Raw genomic sequence first — 18,790 nt, forward strand, 5'->3', positions numbered from 1 at the left:
TTGACGGAGCTCTGGATATCCAACCTGGCAACCCATCTCACTGTTATCAGGGCTTGACGGAGCTCTGGTTATCCAACCTGGCAACCCATCTCACTGTTATCAGGGCTTGACGGAGCTCTGGTTATCCAACCTGGCAACCCATCTCACTGTTATCAGGGCTTGACGGAGCTCTGGTTATCCAACCTGGCAACCCATCTCACTGTTATCAGGGCTTGAGTGAGCTCTGGTTATCCAACCTGGCAACCCATCTCACTGTTATCAGTGCTTGACGGAGCTCTGGTTATCCAACCTGGCAACCCATCTCACTGTTATCAGGGCTTGACGGAGCTCTGGTTATCCAACCTGGCAACCCATCTCACTGTTATCAGTGCTTGACGGAGCTCTGGTTATCCAACCTGGCAACCCATCTCACTGTTATCAGGGCTTGACGGAGCTCTGGTTATCCAACCTGGCAACCCATCTCACTGTTATCAGGGCTTGACGGAGCTCTGGTTATCCAACCTGGCAACCCATCTCACTGTTATCAGGGCTTGACGGAGCTCTGGTTATCCAACCTGGCAACCCATTTCACTGTTATCAGGGCTTGATGGAGCTCTTTTTATCCAACCTGGCAACCCATCTCACTGTTATCAGGGCTTGACGGAGCTCTGGTTATCCAACCTGGCAACCCATCTCACTGTTATCAGGGCTTGATGGAGCTCTGGTTATCCAACCTGGCAACCCATCTCACTGTTATCAGGGCTTGATGGAGCTCTGGTTATCCAACCTGGCAACCCATCTCACTGTTATCAGGGCTTGATGGAGCTCTGGTTATCCAGCCTGGCAACCCATCTCACTGTTATCAGGGCTTGATGGAGCTCTGGATATCCAACCTGGCAACCCATCTCACTGGTTATCCAGCCTGACAACCCATCTCACTGTTATCAGGGCTTGATTGAGCTCTGGTTATCCAACCTGACAACCCATCTCACTGTTATCAGGGCTTGACGGAGCTCTGGTTATCCAACCTGGCAACCCATCTCACTGTTATCAGGGCTTGATGGAGCTCTGGTTATCCAACCTGGCAACCCATCTCACTGTTATCAGGGCTTGATGGAGCTCTGGTTATCCAACCTGGCAACCCATCTCACTGTTATCAGGGATTGATGGAGCTCTGGTTATCCAGCCTGACAACCCATCTCACTGTTATCAGGGCTTGATGGAACTCTGGATATCTGGCTCACTGGTTATCCAGCCTGACAACCCATCTCACTGTTATCAGGGCTTGATGGAACTCTGGAACCCTAAACTAACCAAACCTGGCAAACCCAAACTCTCACTGGCTTAACTCAAACCTAGCCTGACCCTAAACCCATCTCACTGGTTATTCTAACAGCCTGAAAACCCATCTCTCTGGTGATTCCCAAACCTCCCTAAAACTGGTCCCCTAAAACTAACCCTAGTCTTAACCCTAAACCTAACCCTAGCTCCTAACCCTAAACTAACCCTAAACCTAACCTTAAACTAACCCTAGCTCCTAACCCAAACCTAACCCTAAAACTAACCTAGCTCTTAACCCTAAACTAACCCTAAAACTAACCCTAGCTCCTAACCCTAAACTAACCCTAAAACTAACCCTAGCTCTTAACCCAAACCTAACCCTAAAACTAACCCTAGCTCCTAACCCTAAACTAACCCTAAAACTAACCCTAGCTCCTAACCCAAACCTAACCCAAAACTAACCCTAAACTAACCCAAACCTAACCGAAAACTAACCCTAGCTCCTAACCCTAAACTAACCCTAAAACTAACCCCCTAAACTAGCTCTTAACCCAAACCTAACCCTAAAACTAACCCTAGCAAACCCTAAACTAAAAAACTAACCCTAGCTCCTAACCCAAACCTAAACCAAAAAACTAACCCTAGTTCCTAACCCTAAACTAACCCTAAAACTAACCCTAGCTCCTAACCCTAAACAAACCAAACTAACCCTAACCAAACCTAACCAAAAACTAACCCTAACCCTCCCCTAAAACCCTAAACCCAAACCTAAAAAACTAACCCTAACTCCTAACCCTAACCCTAAACTAACCCTAAACTAACCCTAAACTAACCCTAAACCTGTGTGGTCCTGTAGCTCAGTTGGTAGAGCATGGCGCTTGTAACGCCAGGGTAGTGGGTTCGATCCCCGGGACCACCCATACGTAGAATGTATGCACACATGACTGTAAGTCGCTTTGGATAAAAGCGTCTGCTAAATGGCATATATTATTATTATATTATATTATAAACCTAACCCTAAACTAACCCTAAAACTAACCCTAGCTCCTAACCTTAAAACTAACCCTAATTCTAACCCTAACCCTAAACTAACCCTAGCTCCTAACCCTAAACTAACCCTAGCTCCTAACCCTAATTCTAACCTTAACCCTTAAACCCCTTTGAAATAGCATTTGACCTTGTCCCGAGTTGGTCAAATGTTTGTTCGTTTTCTATTCTTGTGAGGACTTCTGGTCCCCACAAGACTAGTTAAACACACACACACACACACACACACACACACACACACACACACACACACACACACACACACACACACACACACACACACACACACACACACACACACACACACACACACACACACACACACACACACACACACACACACACACATGCACAGTGTCATATCACTGAGCAGCAGCCTCTCCTCGGCTAATGATGTTCTGTACATCATCTGACTGGAGCACTGCCATCACACACACACACACACACACACACACACACACACACACACACACACACACACACACACACACACACACACACACACACACACACACACACACACACACACACACACACACACACACACACACACACACACACACACACACACATATATACACTAAGCACTCAAATCAAATGGTATTTGTCACATGCTCCTAATACAACGGGTGTAGACTTAACCGTGAAATGCTGCCGAACCCTTCCCAACGATGCAGATAAACAAGACGAATAAACATAGTAACAAGAGGAGTACAATACACAAGAATGGAGCTATATATGTGAAGCTATATACAGGAAGTACCAGATTAATGTGGAGCTATATACAGGGAGTACCAGTACCAGATCAATGTGGAGCTCTGTCTCTCTCTCTCTCTCTCTCTCTCTCTCTCTCTCTCTCTCTCTCTCTCTCTCTCTCTCTCTCTCTCTCTCTCTCTCTCTCTCTCTCTCTCTCTCTCTCTCTCTCTCTCTCTCTCTCTCTCTCTCTCTCTCTCTCTCTCTCTCTCTCTCTCTCTCTCTCTCTCTCTCTCTCTCTCTCTCTCTCTCTCTCTCTCTCTCTCTCTCTCTCTCTCTCTCTCTCTCACTCTCTCTCTCTTCTCTCTCTCTTTCACTCTCTCTCTCTTCTCTCAGAGGACCTGAGCCCTAGGACCATGCCTCAGGACTACCTGGCCTGATTACTCCTTGCTGTCCCCATTCCACCTGGTCATGCTGCTGCTCCAGTTTCAACTGTTCTGTGCTGCGGCTATGGAACCCTGACCTGTTCTCCGGACGTGCTGTTTTCAACTAAATCCGCATCTGTGGTCTCTATCTCTGAATGATCCGCTATGAAAAGTCAACTAAAATTGATCGCTGAGGTGCTGACCTGTTGCACCCTCTACAACTACTGTAATTATTATTTGACCCTGCTGGTCATCTATGAACGTTTGAACATCTTGGCCATGTTCTGTTATAATCTCCACCCGGCACAGCCAGAAGAGGACTGGCCACCCCTCATAGCCTGGTTCCTCTTTAGGTTTCTTCCTAGGTTGCGGCCTTTCTAGGGAGTTTTTCCTAGCCACCATGCTTCTACACCTGCATTGCTTGCTGTTTGGGGGTTTTAGGCTGGGTTTCTGTACAGCACTTTGTGACATCAGCTGATGTAAGGGACACATTATTCCATTTCTGTTCGTCACATGTCTGTGGAACTTGTTCAGTTTATGTCTCAGTTGTTGAATATTGTTATGTTCATACAAATATTTACACAATCAACGTAGTTGACAGTGACTGGACATCAGGATAGATAATAACAAGGTATTTGAGGTAGATATGAACATGAAGGCAGGGTAAAGTGGCATCAGGATAGATAATAATAAGGTATTGGAGGTAGATATGTACATAAAGGCAGGGTAAAGTTACTAGACATCAGGATAGATAATAATAAGGTATTTGAGGTAGATATGTACATGAAGGCAGGGTAAAGTGACTAGGCATCAGGATAGATAATAATAAGGTATTTGAGGTAGATATGTACATGAAGGCAGGGTAAAGTGACTAGGCATCAGGATAGATAATAATAAGGTATTTGAGGTAGATATGTACATAAAGGCAGGGTAAAGAGACTAGACATCAGGATAGATAATAATAAGGTATTTGAGGTAGATATGTACATAAAGGCAGGGTAAAGTTACTAGACATCAGGATAGATAATAATAAGGTATTTGAGGTAGATATGTACATGAAGGCAGGGTAAAGTGACTAGGCATCAGGATAGATAATAATAAGGTATTTGAGGTAGATATGTACATGAAGGCAGGGTAAAGTGACATCAGGATAGATAATAATAAGGTATTTGAGGTAGATATGTACATGAAGGCAGGGTAAAGTGACTAGACATCAGGATAGATAATAATAAGGTATTAGAGGTAGATATGTACATGAAGGCAGGGTAAAGTGACATCAGGATAGATAATAATAAGGTATTTGAGGTAGATATGTACATGAAGGCAGGGTAAAGTGACATCAGGATAGATAATAATAAGGTATTTGAGGTAGATATGTACATGAAGGCAGGGTAAAGTGACTAGGCATCAGGATAGATAATAATAAGGTATTTGAGGTAGATATGTACATGAAGGCAGGGTAAAGTGACTAGACATCAGGATATATAATAATAAGGTATTTGAGGTAGATATGTACATGAAGGCAGGGTAAAGTGACTAGGCATCAGGATAGATAATAATAAGGTATTTGAGGTAGATATGTACATGAAGGCAGGGTAAAGTGACTAGACATCAGGATAGATAATAATAAGTTATTTGAGGTAGATATGTACATGAAGGCAGGGTAAAGTGGCATCAGGATAGATAATAATAAGGTATTTGAGGTAGATATGTACATAAAGGCAGGGTAAAGTGGCATCAGGATAGATAATAATAAGGTATTTGAGGTAGATATGTACATGAAGGCAGGGTAAAGTGACTAGGCATCAGGATAGATAATAATAAGGTATTAGAGGTAGATATGTACATGAAGGCAGGGTAAAGTGACTGGGCATCAGGATAGATAATAATAAGGTATTAGAGGTAGATATGTACATGAAGGCAGGGTAAAGTGACTAGACATCAGAATAGATAATAATAAGGTATTTGAGGTAGATATGTACATGAAGGCAGGGTAAAGTGACTAGACATCAGGATATATAATAATAAGGTATTTGAGATAGATATGTACATGAAGGCAGGGTAAAGTGACTAGGCATCAGGATAGATAATAATAAGGTATTTGAGGTAGATATGTACATGAAGGCAGGGTAAAGTGTCTAGTCATCAGGATAGATAATAATAAGGTATTTGAGGTAGATATGTACATGAAGGCAGGGTAAAGTGACTAGTCATCAGGATAGATAATAAGGTATTTGAGGTAGATATGTACATGAAGGCAGGGTAAAGTGACATCAGGATAGATAATAATAAGGTATTTGAGGTAGATATGTACATGAAGGCAGGGTAAAGTGACTAGACATCAGGATAGATAATAATAAGGTATTTGAGGTAGATATGTACATGAAGGCAGGGTAAAGTGACTAGTCATCAGGATAGATAATAATAAGGTATTTGAGGTAGATATGTACATGAAGGCAGGGTAAAGTGACATCAGGATAGATAATAATAAGGTATTTGAGGTAGATATGTACATGAAGGCAGGGTAAAGTGACTAGACATCAGGATAGATAATAATAAGGTATTTGAGGTAGATATGTACATGAAGGCAGGGTAAAGAGACTAGACATCAGGATAGATAATAATAAGGTATTTGAGGTAGATATGTACATGAAGGCAGGGTAAAGAGACTAGACATCAGGATAGATAATAATAAGGTATTTGAGGTAGATATGTACATGAAGGCAGGGTAAAGTGACTAGGCATCAGGATAGATAATAATAAGGTATTTGAGGTAGATATGTACATGAAGGTAAAGTGTCTAGTCATCAGGATAGATAATAATAAGGTATTTGAGGTAGATATGTACATGAAGGCAGGGTAAAGTGACATCAGGATAGATAATAATAAGGTATTTGAGGTAGATATGTACATGAAGGCAGGGTAAAGTGACTAGACATCAGGATAGATAATAATAAGGTATTTGAGGTAGATATGTACATGAAGGCAGGGTAAAGTGACATCAGGATAGATAATAAGGTATTTGAAAATTTTGTAAATTTTTTCTCCCTCATCTACCCACAATACCCCACAATGACAAAGTGAAAACATGGATTTCAGAAATGTTAACACATTTATTGGAAATTAAATGCAGAAATATCTCATTTCCATAAGTATTCACACCCCTGACTCAAAACTTGTTAGAATCACCTTTGGCAGTGATTCCAGCCGTGAGTCTTTCTGTGGAAGTCTCTAAGAGTGATTACAGCTGTGAGTCTTTCTGTGTAAGTCTCTAAGAGTGATTACAGCTGTGAGTCTTTCTGTGTAAGTCTCTAAGAGTGATTACAGCTGTGAGTCTTTCTGTGTAAGTCTCTAAGAGTGATTACAGCTGTGAGTCTTTCTGTGTAAGTCTCTAAGAGTGATTACAGCTGTGACTCTTTCTGTGTAAGTCTCTAAGAGTGATTACAGCTGTGACTCTTTCTGTGTAAGTCTCTAAGAGTGATTACAGCTGTGACTCTTTCTGTGTAGGTCTCTAAGAGTGATTACAGCTGTGAGTCATTCTGTGTAAGTCTCTAAGAGTGATTACAGCTGTGAGTCTTTCTGTGTAAGTCTCTAAGAGTGATTCCAGCTGTGAGTCTTTCTGGGTAAGTCTCTAAGAGTGATTACTGTGGTGAGTCTTTCTGTGTAAGTCTCTAAGAGTGATTCCAGCTGTGAGTCTTTCTGTGTAAGTCTCTAAGAGTGATTCCAGCTGTGAGTCTTTCTGTGTAAGTCTCTAAGAGTGATTACTGCTGTGAGTCTTTCTGTGTAAGTCTCTAAGAGTGATTACTGCTGTGAGTCTTTCTGTGTAAGTCTCTAAGAGTGATTCCAGCTGTGAGTCTTTCTGTGTAAGTCTCTAAGAGTGATTCCAGCTGTGAGTCTTTCTGTGTAAGTCTCTAAGAGTGATTACAGCTGTGAGTCTTTCTGTGTAAGTCTCTAAGAGTGATTACAGCTGTGAGTCTTTCTGTGGAAGTCTCTAAGAGTGATTACAGATGTGAGTCTTTCTGTGGAAGTCTCTAAGAGTGATTCCAGCTGTGAGTCTTTCTGTCTAAGTCTCTAAGAGTGATTCCAGCCGTGAGTCTTTCTGTGGAAGTCTCTAAGAGCGTTGCACACCTGGATTGTGCGATATTTGCATATCATTTCTTGTTGATCATTGCTAGACAACCATTTTGAAGTCTTGTCATAGATTTTTAAAGTAGATTTAAGTCAAAACTGTAACTAGGCCACACGGGAACATTCAATGTCGTCTTGGTAAGCAACTAAAGTGTAGATTTGGCCTTTTGTTTTATTGCTGAAAGGTGAATTTCCAGTGCTGATGGAAAGCAGACTTTTCCCTCTAGGATGTTGCCTGTTTAGCTCTATTCTGTTTTTATTTTTTTATCCTGGAAAACTCTCCAGTCCTTAACGATTACAAGCATACCCATAACATGATGCAGCCACCACTATGCTTGAAGTTATGAAGAGTGGTACTCACTGATGTGTAGGATTTGCCCCAAACACTTTGATTCAAGAGAAATAGTTTATTGCTTTGCCACATTTTTTGCAGTATTACTTTAGTACCTTGTTGCAAACAGGAAGCGTGTATTGGAATATGTTTTATTCTGTACAGGCTTCCTTCTTTAGCAGTGTCATTTAGGTTAGTGTTGTGGAGTAACTACAATGTTGTTGATCCATCCTCAGTTTTCTCCCGTCACAGCCATTAAACTCTGTAACTGTTTTAAAGTCACCATTGGCCTCATGGTGAAAATCCCTGAGCGGTTTCCTTCTTCTCCGGCAACTGAGTTTAGGAAGGACGCCTGTATATTTGTCGTGACTGGGAGTATTGCTACACCATCCATTCATTCATATATATTATATATTATATATTATTCAAAGTGTAGTCGTGACCTGTTTCAGGAAGCTAGGTTTGTGTCGCATGTCACTGCTCCACTCTTTTATTTGTATCAAAATGCTTTTTTGGGGGGGGCAGAAATGCATTGTTTGGGGGGGGCAGAAATGCATTTTTTGGGGGGCAGAAATGCATTTTTTGGGGGGCAGAAATGCATTTTTTTGGGGGGCAGAAATGCATTTTTTGGGGGGCAGAAATGCATTTTTTTTGGGGGGCAGAAATGCCTTCTGGAACATGCAAACTTTCATGTGCCTTAATAACAAACATGTTTTCAATCTGTAAACATGAATACAATTGTTAAATTACGAGCCTAGTTGGTTTAACCACAGAAAAGTCAGGAACCTTCCCACTAGCCGTGATTGGCTGAGATAATGGATGGGCTGGATATGCCGGGAGATGAGTTTGGATTGGTGTAGCCGTGTAGCTTCTGTCTATAATGTGAGCTGCTCAGTATGTGTTGATAATTCTTTCTACCGCGGCTGTTTTGAAGGATATAAAGTCGAGAACTATGGTCATTGTGACTTGACACAACGCTAAACAAGATGTAACTACAAACTAAACAGGGTTAAATGGTTCCAGTCTGGCGTGAAGCGTTCCTCCATGTATATGAGCAAAAATTTAGATATTCTGCTTTTCTAATTTTGTCAGAAAGTAATTAGCTTTAGCTACCTTCAGCTATGACAATCAGTTTGTATTGGTGGTAGTATGAGTTGGGATTATGCCGGTTCATTGTGTTTGCTACATGTCAAAACAATACCAAGTCTGGGGTGGTTATAGCATTTCTTTCACATGACCCCGCAATTTAGATAATTGTGTCTGGGTAACCTTCATCTAATAATGATAAAATATTAAGATTTGATTTAAATATTAATAATTGTATAATATAATATTATACATTTTTATCTGGACACTTTCTGTTTTTGATATTGCTACTATGCAAATACGCAAGTAGGCATTTCACTGTACCCTTTACACCTTCTGTATCCTGTCCATGTGACTAATAAACCTTGATTTGATTTGATAAAGTGTGTGTTTACCAGAGACGGTAATGTGATGAACAACATGACCTGCACCAAAGTCAGATTAGACTTTAGGCCAAGGACAGGATAAAGTGTGTGTTTACCTGGAGTTTTTCCTTATTTTTTGACTTTTATCACTTTTAGTATTGACATCTTTGGTTGTTTACTAAACGAATCACTCTGTTTAGCACATGGCCTCACAAGTGAATCCTTAAAGAGATGGGTGGGGCTAAAGCTTCAGAGGTTGTGAATGCTGAACGGGTGTAGACAAAGAAGAGCTCTCCAGGATGTACCAAAACATTCAAGGGCCATTTTCTCAAAAGTCAGTTTACAAGTTTATCAACTTTCAAATCAGAATTACTTTCTCATTGTTCCTCAACTGTAGTGTCTGATATACCATTTTCTAGCTCTGAGTTTCTACTTTTATCCAATGTAAAAAACATCATTTCACATTTTTGCTAAATTAGACGGAATCGAGGTGGTGCGTCACAATGAATAACTTCACAACGCTCAAAGGGATATTCAATTTCTGCTTTTTTTTCTTTTTCTACCCATCCAGCAATAGGTGCTCTTCTTTGCGAGGCATTGGAAAACCTCTTTGGTTCTTAGGGTTGAATCTGTGTTTGACATTCACTGCTTGCCTGAGGGACCTGAAACTCTCGATCCACAACTGCCCCATCGATGCTCTCCCCTCTTTCTCCTGTAATCCACGATACGCTCCTTGACTTTGAGAGAGAGCTTGTTGTCCTAGCACCACACTGATGTTGTCCCACCGCCATTCCGGTCGACTTAGGATGTTACCCCTACTGAACAACATCCTAAGTTGATATGGAGATGGTAGTGGAAAATTGTGTTTCATAAAGAAAGTATGCATATTTTGAATGTTTTTTCCCCAGTCTTCTCGCCATTAATAACTAGTTAAGGAGCAAAATGATGCCTTTGCAGCTTGAATAAAGTATACTTTTGTCACGTTCTGACCTTTATTTTCTGTGTTTTGTATTTAGTTAGTATGGTCAGGGCGTGAGTTGGGTGGGCAGTCTATGTTTGTTTTTCTATGTTTTGGTTATTTCTATGTTTCGGCCTAGTATGGTTCTCAATCAGAGGCAGGTGTCATTAGTTGTCTTTGATTGAGAATCATACTTAGGTAGCCTGGGTTTCACTGTGTGTTTGTGGGTGATTGTTCCTGTCTCTGTGTGTGCACCAGATAGGACTGTTTTTTGAGTTTTCACATTTCTTGTTTTTGTTAGTTTGTTCATGTGTACCTTAATGTATTAAAAAGTACCATGGACAATTACCACGCCGCGTATTGGTCCTCTGATCCGTTTCGCCTCTCCTCTTCGGAGGAAGAGGAGGAAATTCATTACAACTTTATGTACGGAGGGACACGGAGGAACACGGGTATATTACCAGGAATGCACATCAATTGTAGACGATACTGTAGATCTAGCGCCCATGCTCGGCTGCCTGGGCTAACGGAGAGAATATTGTGTTGCAGGGCTGTCTATCCGTCTCTAAATGGACAATATTCCGTATAAAGATGCGGATGACTCCAAAAGAGGAATTTAATGTAACTTTATAATCCATTGATTAGAATGGAAAATGTGTCTTCTCCCTTTCACAACAACAATAAATAAACACACATGTTGGTCAGCAGCAGAAACCCTGGATGGAGAGCTATTGTTGCAGGTTAGGTACCTTGCTCAAGGGGCACAATGGCAGCAGATGGTACTGTACATGGTATCAATGACAAGCAGCATTCCAGCTGCCAGTTCAGTTCCAAACACATTTTTGTTGTTGTCCGGCATGGGGCTTAAACCAGAAACCTTCCAGCTGTTGATCTGATGCTAAATCTCTGTTTCCTGATCCTGGTCGTGGGGACCCAAAGGGAGCTGCTGGTCGGCCTTTAAACCTCTGTTTCTCAATCCGGGTCCCGGGGACCCAAAGGAAGCTGCTGGTCTGTAGCTAAACCTCTGTTTCCTGATCCTGGTCCCGGGGATCCAAAAGGGAGCTGCTGGACTGATGCTAAACCTCTGTTTCTCAATCTGGGTCCCAGGGACCCAAAGGGAGCTGCTGGTCTGATCCTAAACCTCTGTTTCTCAATCTGGGTCCCAGGGACCCAAAGGGAGCTGCTGGTCTGATGCTAAACCTCTGTTTCTCAATCTGGGTCCCGGGGACCCAAAGGGAGCTGCTGGTCTGATGCTAAACCTCTGTTTCTCAATCTGGGTCCCGGGGACCCAAAGGGAGCTGCTGGTCTGATGCTAAACCTCTGTTTCTCAATCTGGGTCCCGGGGACCCAAAGGGAGCTGCTGGTCTGATGCTAAACCTCTGTTTCTCAATCCGGGTCCCGGGGACCCAAAGGGAGCTGCTGGTCTGATCCTAAACCTCTGTTTCTCAATTCGTGTCCCGGGGACCCAAAGGGAGCTGCTGGTCTGATGCTAAACCTCTGTTTCTCAATCTGGGTCCCGGGGACCCAAAGGGATGCACATTCCTGGTCCATTCTTCTTGTTGTCTACACAGCTGATTCAAATTATCTATGTATCAAGCTTTGAGAAAATAAAAATGCGCCACACCTCCGGGTTTCCAGGACCAGGACCAGGAAACACTGCTCTAGACTCCTACAGGACCAGGACCAGGAAACACTGCTCTAGACTACTACAGGACCAGGAGACACTGCTCTAGACTACTACGGGACCAGGACCAGGAAACACTGCTCTAGACTACTACAGGACCAGGAAACACTGCTCTAGACTACTACAGGACCAGGACCAAGATACACTGCTCTAGACTACTACAGGACCAGGACCAGGAAACACTGCTCTAGACTACTACAGGACCAGGAAACACTGCTCTAGACTACTCCAGGACCAGGAGACACTGCTCTAGACTACTACAGGACCAGGAGACACTGCTCTAGACTACTACAGGACAAGGACCAGGAAACACTGCTCTAGACTACTACAGGACCAGGACCAGGAGACACTGCTCTAGACTACTACAGGACCAGGACCAGGAGACACTGCTCTAGACTACTACATGACCAGGAAACACTGCTCTAGACTACTACAGGACCAGGAAACACTGCTCTAGACTACTACAGGACCAGGAGACACTGCTCTAGACTACTACAGGACCAGGACCAGGAAACACTGCTCTAGACTACTACAGGACCAGGAAACACTGCTCTAGACTACTACAGGACCAGGAGACACTGCTCTAGACTACGACAGGACCAGGAGACACTGCTCTAGACTACTACAGGACCAGGACCAAGATACACTGCTCTAGACTACTACAGGACCAGGACCAGGAAACACTGCTCTAGACTACTACAGGACCAGGAGACACTGCTCTAGACTACTACAGGACCAGGAGACACTGCTCTAGACTACTACAGGACCAGGAGACACTGCTCTAGACTACTACAGGACCAGGAGACACTGCTCTAGACTACTACAGGACCAGGACCAAGATACACTGCTCTAGACTACTACAGGACCAGGACCAGGAAACACTGCTCTAGACTACTACAGGACCAGGAGACACTGCTCTAGACTACTACAGGACCAGGACCAGGAAACACTGCTCTAGACTACTACAGGACCAGGAGACACTGCTCTAGACTACTACAGGACCAGGAGACACTGCTCTAGACTACTACAGGACCAGGACCAGGAAACACTGCTCTAGACTGCTACAGGACCAGGACCAGGAGACACTGCTCTAGACTACTACAGGACCAGGAAACACTGCTCTAGACTACTACAGGACCAGGAGACACTGCTCTACACTACTACAGGACCAGGAGACACTGCTCTAGACTACTACAGGACCAGGAGACACTGCTCTAGACTACTACAGGACCAGGAGACACTGCTCTACACTACTACAGGACCAGGAGACACTGCTCTAGACTACTACAGGACCAGGAGACACTGCTCTAGACTACTACAGGACCAGGACCAGGAAACACTGCTCTAGACTACTACAGGACCAGGACCAGGAGACACTGCTCTAGACTACTACAGGACCAGGAGACACTGCTCTAGACTACTACATGACCAGGAAACACTGCTCTAGACTACTACAGGACCAGGAGACACTGCTCTACACTACTACAGGACCAGGAAACACTGCTCTAGACTACTACAGGACCAGGAGACACTGCTCTAGACTACTACAGGACCAGGAGACACTGCTCTAGACTACTACAGGACCAGGACCAGGAGACACTGCTCTAGACTACTACAGGACCAGGAGACACTGCTCTAGACTACTACAGGACCAGGAAACACTGCTCTAGACTACTACAGGACCAGGAGACACTGCTCTAGACTACTACAGGACCAGGAAACACTGCTCTAGACTACTACAGGACCAGGAGACACTGCTCTAGACTACTACAGGACCAGGAGACACTGCTCTAGACTACTACAGGACCAGGAGACACTGCTCTACACTACTACAGGACCAGGAGACACTGCTCTAGGACTACTACAGGACCAGGAGACACTGCTCTAGACTACTACAGGACCAGGAGACACTGCTCTAGACTACTACAGGACCAGGAGACACTGCTCTAGGACTACTACAGGACCAATGAATCAGTTTGGTACTATGACTGCAATGGTTCAAGACCAGGATGACACAAAACAGGACACAGAAATGTCTATGGAACTGAACTGGCAGCAAGAAGGATCCCATCTACTGTACCATCTCCTGCCAATTTGCCCTTGAGCAAGGCAGTTAACCCCCCTACAATTGCTCTCCACCCAGGGGTGCTGCACTGCAGGGAGGTTTGGGAAAAGCAGAAGACGCATTTCAGTTCTTATCCAATGGACAATAAAGTATTTATTCTCTCCGTGATCTTGTCACAAGACGAGTCTTTGCACATCTCTACACTCACACCAATGTACAGTATTCCATGTGTTGTACTACACTGTAAGTATTCTATGTGTTGTACAGTATTCCATGTATTGTACTACACTGTAAGTATTCCATGTGTTGTACAGTATTCCATGTGTTGTAGTACACTGTAAGTATTCCATGTGTTGTACTACACTGTAAGTATTCCATGTGTTGTACTACACTGTAAGTATTCCATGTGTTGTACAGTATTCCATGTGTTGTACTACACTGTAAGTATTCCATGTGTTGTACAGTATTCCATGTGTTGTACAGTATTCCATGTATTGTACTACACTGTAAGTATTCTATGTGTTGTACAGTATTCCATGTGTTGTACTACACTGTAAGTATTCCATGTGTTGTACTACACTGTAAGTATTCCATGTGTTGTACTACACTGTAAGTATTCCATGTGTTGTACTACACTGTAAGTATTCCATGTATTGTACTACACTGTAAGTATTCCATGTATTGTACAGTATTCCATGTGTTGTACTACACTGTAAGTATTCCATGTGTTGTACAGTATTCCATGTGTTGTACAGTATTCCATGTGTTGTACTACACTGTAAGTATTCCATGTATTGTACTACACTGTAAGTATTCCATGTGTTGTACTACACTGTAAGTATTCCATGTGTTGTACAGTATTCCATGTGTTGTACAGTATTCCATGTGTTGTACTACACTGTAACTATTCCATGTATTGTACTACACTGTAAGTATTCCATGTGTTGTACTACACTGTAAGTATTCCATGTATTGTACTACACTGTAAGTATTCCATGTATTGTACAGTATTCCATGTGTTGTACTACACTGTAAGTATTCCATGTGTTGTACCACACTGTAAGTATTCCATGTGTTGTACTACACTGTAAGTATTCCATGTATTGTACTACACTGTAAGAATTCCATGTATTGTACAGTATTCCATGTGTTGTACTACACTGTAAGTATTCCATGTATTGTACTACACTGTAAGTATTCCATGTGTTGTACTACACTGTAAGTATTCCATGTGTTGTACTACACTGTAAGTATTCCATGTATTGTACTACACTGTAAGTATTCCATGTATTGTACAGTATTCCATGTGTTGTACTACACTGTAAGTATTCTGTGTGTTGTACTACACTGTAAGTATTCCATGTGTTGTACAGTATTCCATGTGTTGTACAGTATTCCATGTATTGTACAGTATTCCATGTATTGTACTACACTGTAAGTATTCTGTGTGTTGTACTACACTGTAAATATTCTGTGTGTTGTACTACACTGTAAATATTCTGTGTGTTGTACTACACTGTAAGTATTCCATGTGTTGTACAGTATTCCATGTGTTGTACAGTATTCCATGTATTGTACAGTATTCCATGTATTGTACTACACTGTAAGTATTCTGTGTGTTGTACTACACTGTAAGTATTCCATGTATTGTACAGTATTCCATGTGTTGTACTACACTGTAAGTATTCCATGTGTTGTACTACACTGTAAGTATTCCATGTGTTGTACTACACTGTAAGTATTCTGTATATTGTACTACACTGTAAGTATTCCATGTATTGTACTACACTGTAAGTATTCCATGTATTGTACTACACTGTAAGTATTCCATGTGTTGTACAGTATTCCATGTGTTGTACTACACTGTAAGTATTCCATGTGTTGTACAGTATTCCATGTGTTGTACTACACTGTAAGTATTCCATGTGTTGTACTACACTGTAAGTATTCTGTGTGTTGTACTACACTGTAAGTATTCCATGTATTGTACTACACTGTAAGTATTCCATGTGTTGTACTACACTGTAAGTATTCCATGTGTTGTACTACACTGTAAGTATTCCATGTATTGTACTACACTGTAAGTATTCCATGTATTGTACAGTATTCCATGTGTTGTACTACACTGTAAGTATTCCGTGTGTTGTACAGTATTCCATGTGTTGTACAGTATTCCATGTGTTGTACAGTATTCCATGTGTTGTACAGTATTCCATGTGTTGTACTACACTGTAAGTATTCTGTGTGTTGTACTACACTGTAAGTATTCCATGTATTGTACTACACTGTAAGTATTCCATGTATTGTACTACACTGTAAGTATTCCATGTGTTGTACAGTATTCCATGTGTTGTACTACACTGTAAGTATTCCATGTGTTGTACAGTATTCCATGTGTTGTACTACACTGTAAGTATTCCATGTGTTGTACTACACTGTAAGTATTCTGTGTGTTGTACTACACTGTAAGTATTCCATGTATTGTACTACACTGTAAGTATTCCATGTGTTGTACTACACTGTAAGTATTCCATGTGTTGTACTACACTGTAAGTATTCCATGTATTGTACTACACTGTAAGTATTCCATGTATTGTACAGTATTCCATGTGTTGTACTACACTGTAAGTATTCTGTGTGTTGTACTACACTGTAAGTATTCCATGTGTTGTACAGTATTCCATGTGTTGTACTACACTGTAAGTATTCTGTGTGTTGTACTACACTGTAAGTATTCCGTGTGTTGTACAGTATTCCATGTGTTGTACAGTATTCCATGTATTGTACAGTATTCCATGTATTGTACTACACTGTAAGTATTCTGTGTGTTGTACTACACTGTAAGTATTCTATGTGTTGTACTACACTGTAAATATTCTGTGTGTTGTACTACACTGTAAATATTCTGTGTGTTGTATTCCATGTGTTGTACAGTATTCCATGTGTTGTACAGTATTCCATGTATTGTACAGTATTCCATGTATTGTACTACACTGTAAGTATTCTGTGTGTTGTACTACACTGTAAGTATTCCATGTATTGTACAGTATTCCATGTGTTGTACTACACTGTAAGTATTCCATGTGTTGTACTACACTGTAAGTATTCCATGTGTTGTACTACACTGTAAGTATTCTGTATATTGTACTACACTGTAAGTATTCCATGTGTTGTACTACACTGTAAATATTCTGTGTGTTGTACTACACTGTGAGTATTCCATGTGTTGTACAGTATTCCATGTGTTGTACAGTATTCCATGTATTGTACAGTATTCCATGTATTGTACTACACTGTAAGTATTCTGTGTGTTGTACTACATTGTAAGTATTCCATGTATTGTACAGTATTCCATGTGTTGTACTACACTGTAAGTATTCCATGTGTTGTACTACACTGTAAGTATTCCATGTGTTGTACTACACTGTAAGTATTCTGTATATTGTACTACACTGTAAGTATTCCATGTATTGTACTACACTGTAAGTATTCCATGTATTGTACTACACTGTAAGTATTCCATGTGTTGTACAGTATTCCATGTGTTGTACTACACTGTAAGTATTCCATGTGTTGTACAGTATTCCATGTGTTGTACTACACTGTAAGTATTCCATGTATTGTACTACACTGTAAGTATTCCATGTGTTGTACTACACTGTAAGTATTCCATGTATTGTACTACACTGTAAGTATTCCATGTGTTGTACAGTATTCCATGTATTGTACAGTATTCCATGTGTTGTACAGTATTCCATGTGTTCTACTACACTGTAAGTATTCCATGTGTTGTACAGTATTCCATGTGTTGTACTACACTGTAAGTATTCCATGTGTTGTACTACACTGTAAGTATTCCATGTGTTGTACAGTATTCCATGTATTGTACAGTATTCCATGTGTTGTACTACACTGTAAGTATTCCATGTATTGTACTACACTGTAAGTATTCCATGTGTTGTACAGTATTCCATGTATTGTACAGTATTCCATGTGTTGTACTACACTGTAAGTATTATGTGTATTGTACTACACTGTAAGTATTCCATGTATTGTACTACACTGTAAGTATTCCATGTGTTGTACAGTATTCCATGTATTGTACTACACTGTAAGTATTCTGTGTGTTGTACTACACTGTAAGTATTCCATGTATTGTACTACACTGTAAGTATTCTGTGTATTGTACAGTATTCCATGTGTTGTACTACACTGTAAGTATTCTGTGTATTGTACAGTATTCCATGTATTGTACTACACTGTAAGTATTCTGTGTGTTGTACTACACTGTAAGTATTCTGTGTATTGTACTACACTGTAAGTATTCCATGTATTGTACTACACTGTAAGTATTCTGTGTATTGTACAGTATTCCATGTGTTGTACTACACTGTAAGTATTCTGTGTATTGTACAGTATTCCATGTATTGTACTACACTGTAAGTATTCTATGTATTGTACAGTATTCCATGTGTTGTACTACACTGTAAGTATTCCATGTATTGTACTACACTGTAAGTATTCTGTGTATTGTACAGTATTCCATGTGTTGTACAGTATTCCATGTGTTGTACTACACTGTAAGTATTCCATGTATTGTACTACACTGTAAGTATTCCGTGTGTTGTACTACACTGTAAGTATTCTATGTGTTGTACAGTATTCCATGTATTGTACTACACTGTAAGTATTCCATGTGTTGTACTACACTGTAAGTATTCCATGTGTTGTACTACACTGTAAGTATT

At 41.3% G+C, this 18,790-nt stretch overlaps 1 long non-coding RNA gene across 1 annotated transcript; it reads left to right on the forward strand.

Moving 5' to 3' along the window:
* Nucleotides 1-5,496: 5,496 nt before the first annotated feature.
* Nucleotides 5,497-6,409, forward strand: LOC127931602 (uncharacterized). The gene is made up of 3 exons (XR_008141902.1): nucleotides 5,497-5,854; nucleotides 5,918-5,985; nucleotides 6,253-6,409. It is a non-coding gene; the product is annotated as an uncharacterized LOC127931602 (long non-coding RNA).
* The last annotated feature ends 12,381 nt before the right edge of the window (nucleotides 6,410-18,790 follow it).

This window comes from Oncorhynchus keta, chromosome 8, assembly GCF_023373465.1.
Source record: "Oncorhynchus keta strain PuntledgeMale-10-30-2019 chromosome 8, Oket_V2, whole genome shotgun sequence".
NCBI lineage: Eukaryota > Metazoa > Chordata > Actinopteri > Salmoniformes > Salmonidae > Oncorhynchus > Oncorhynchus keta.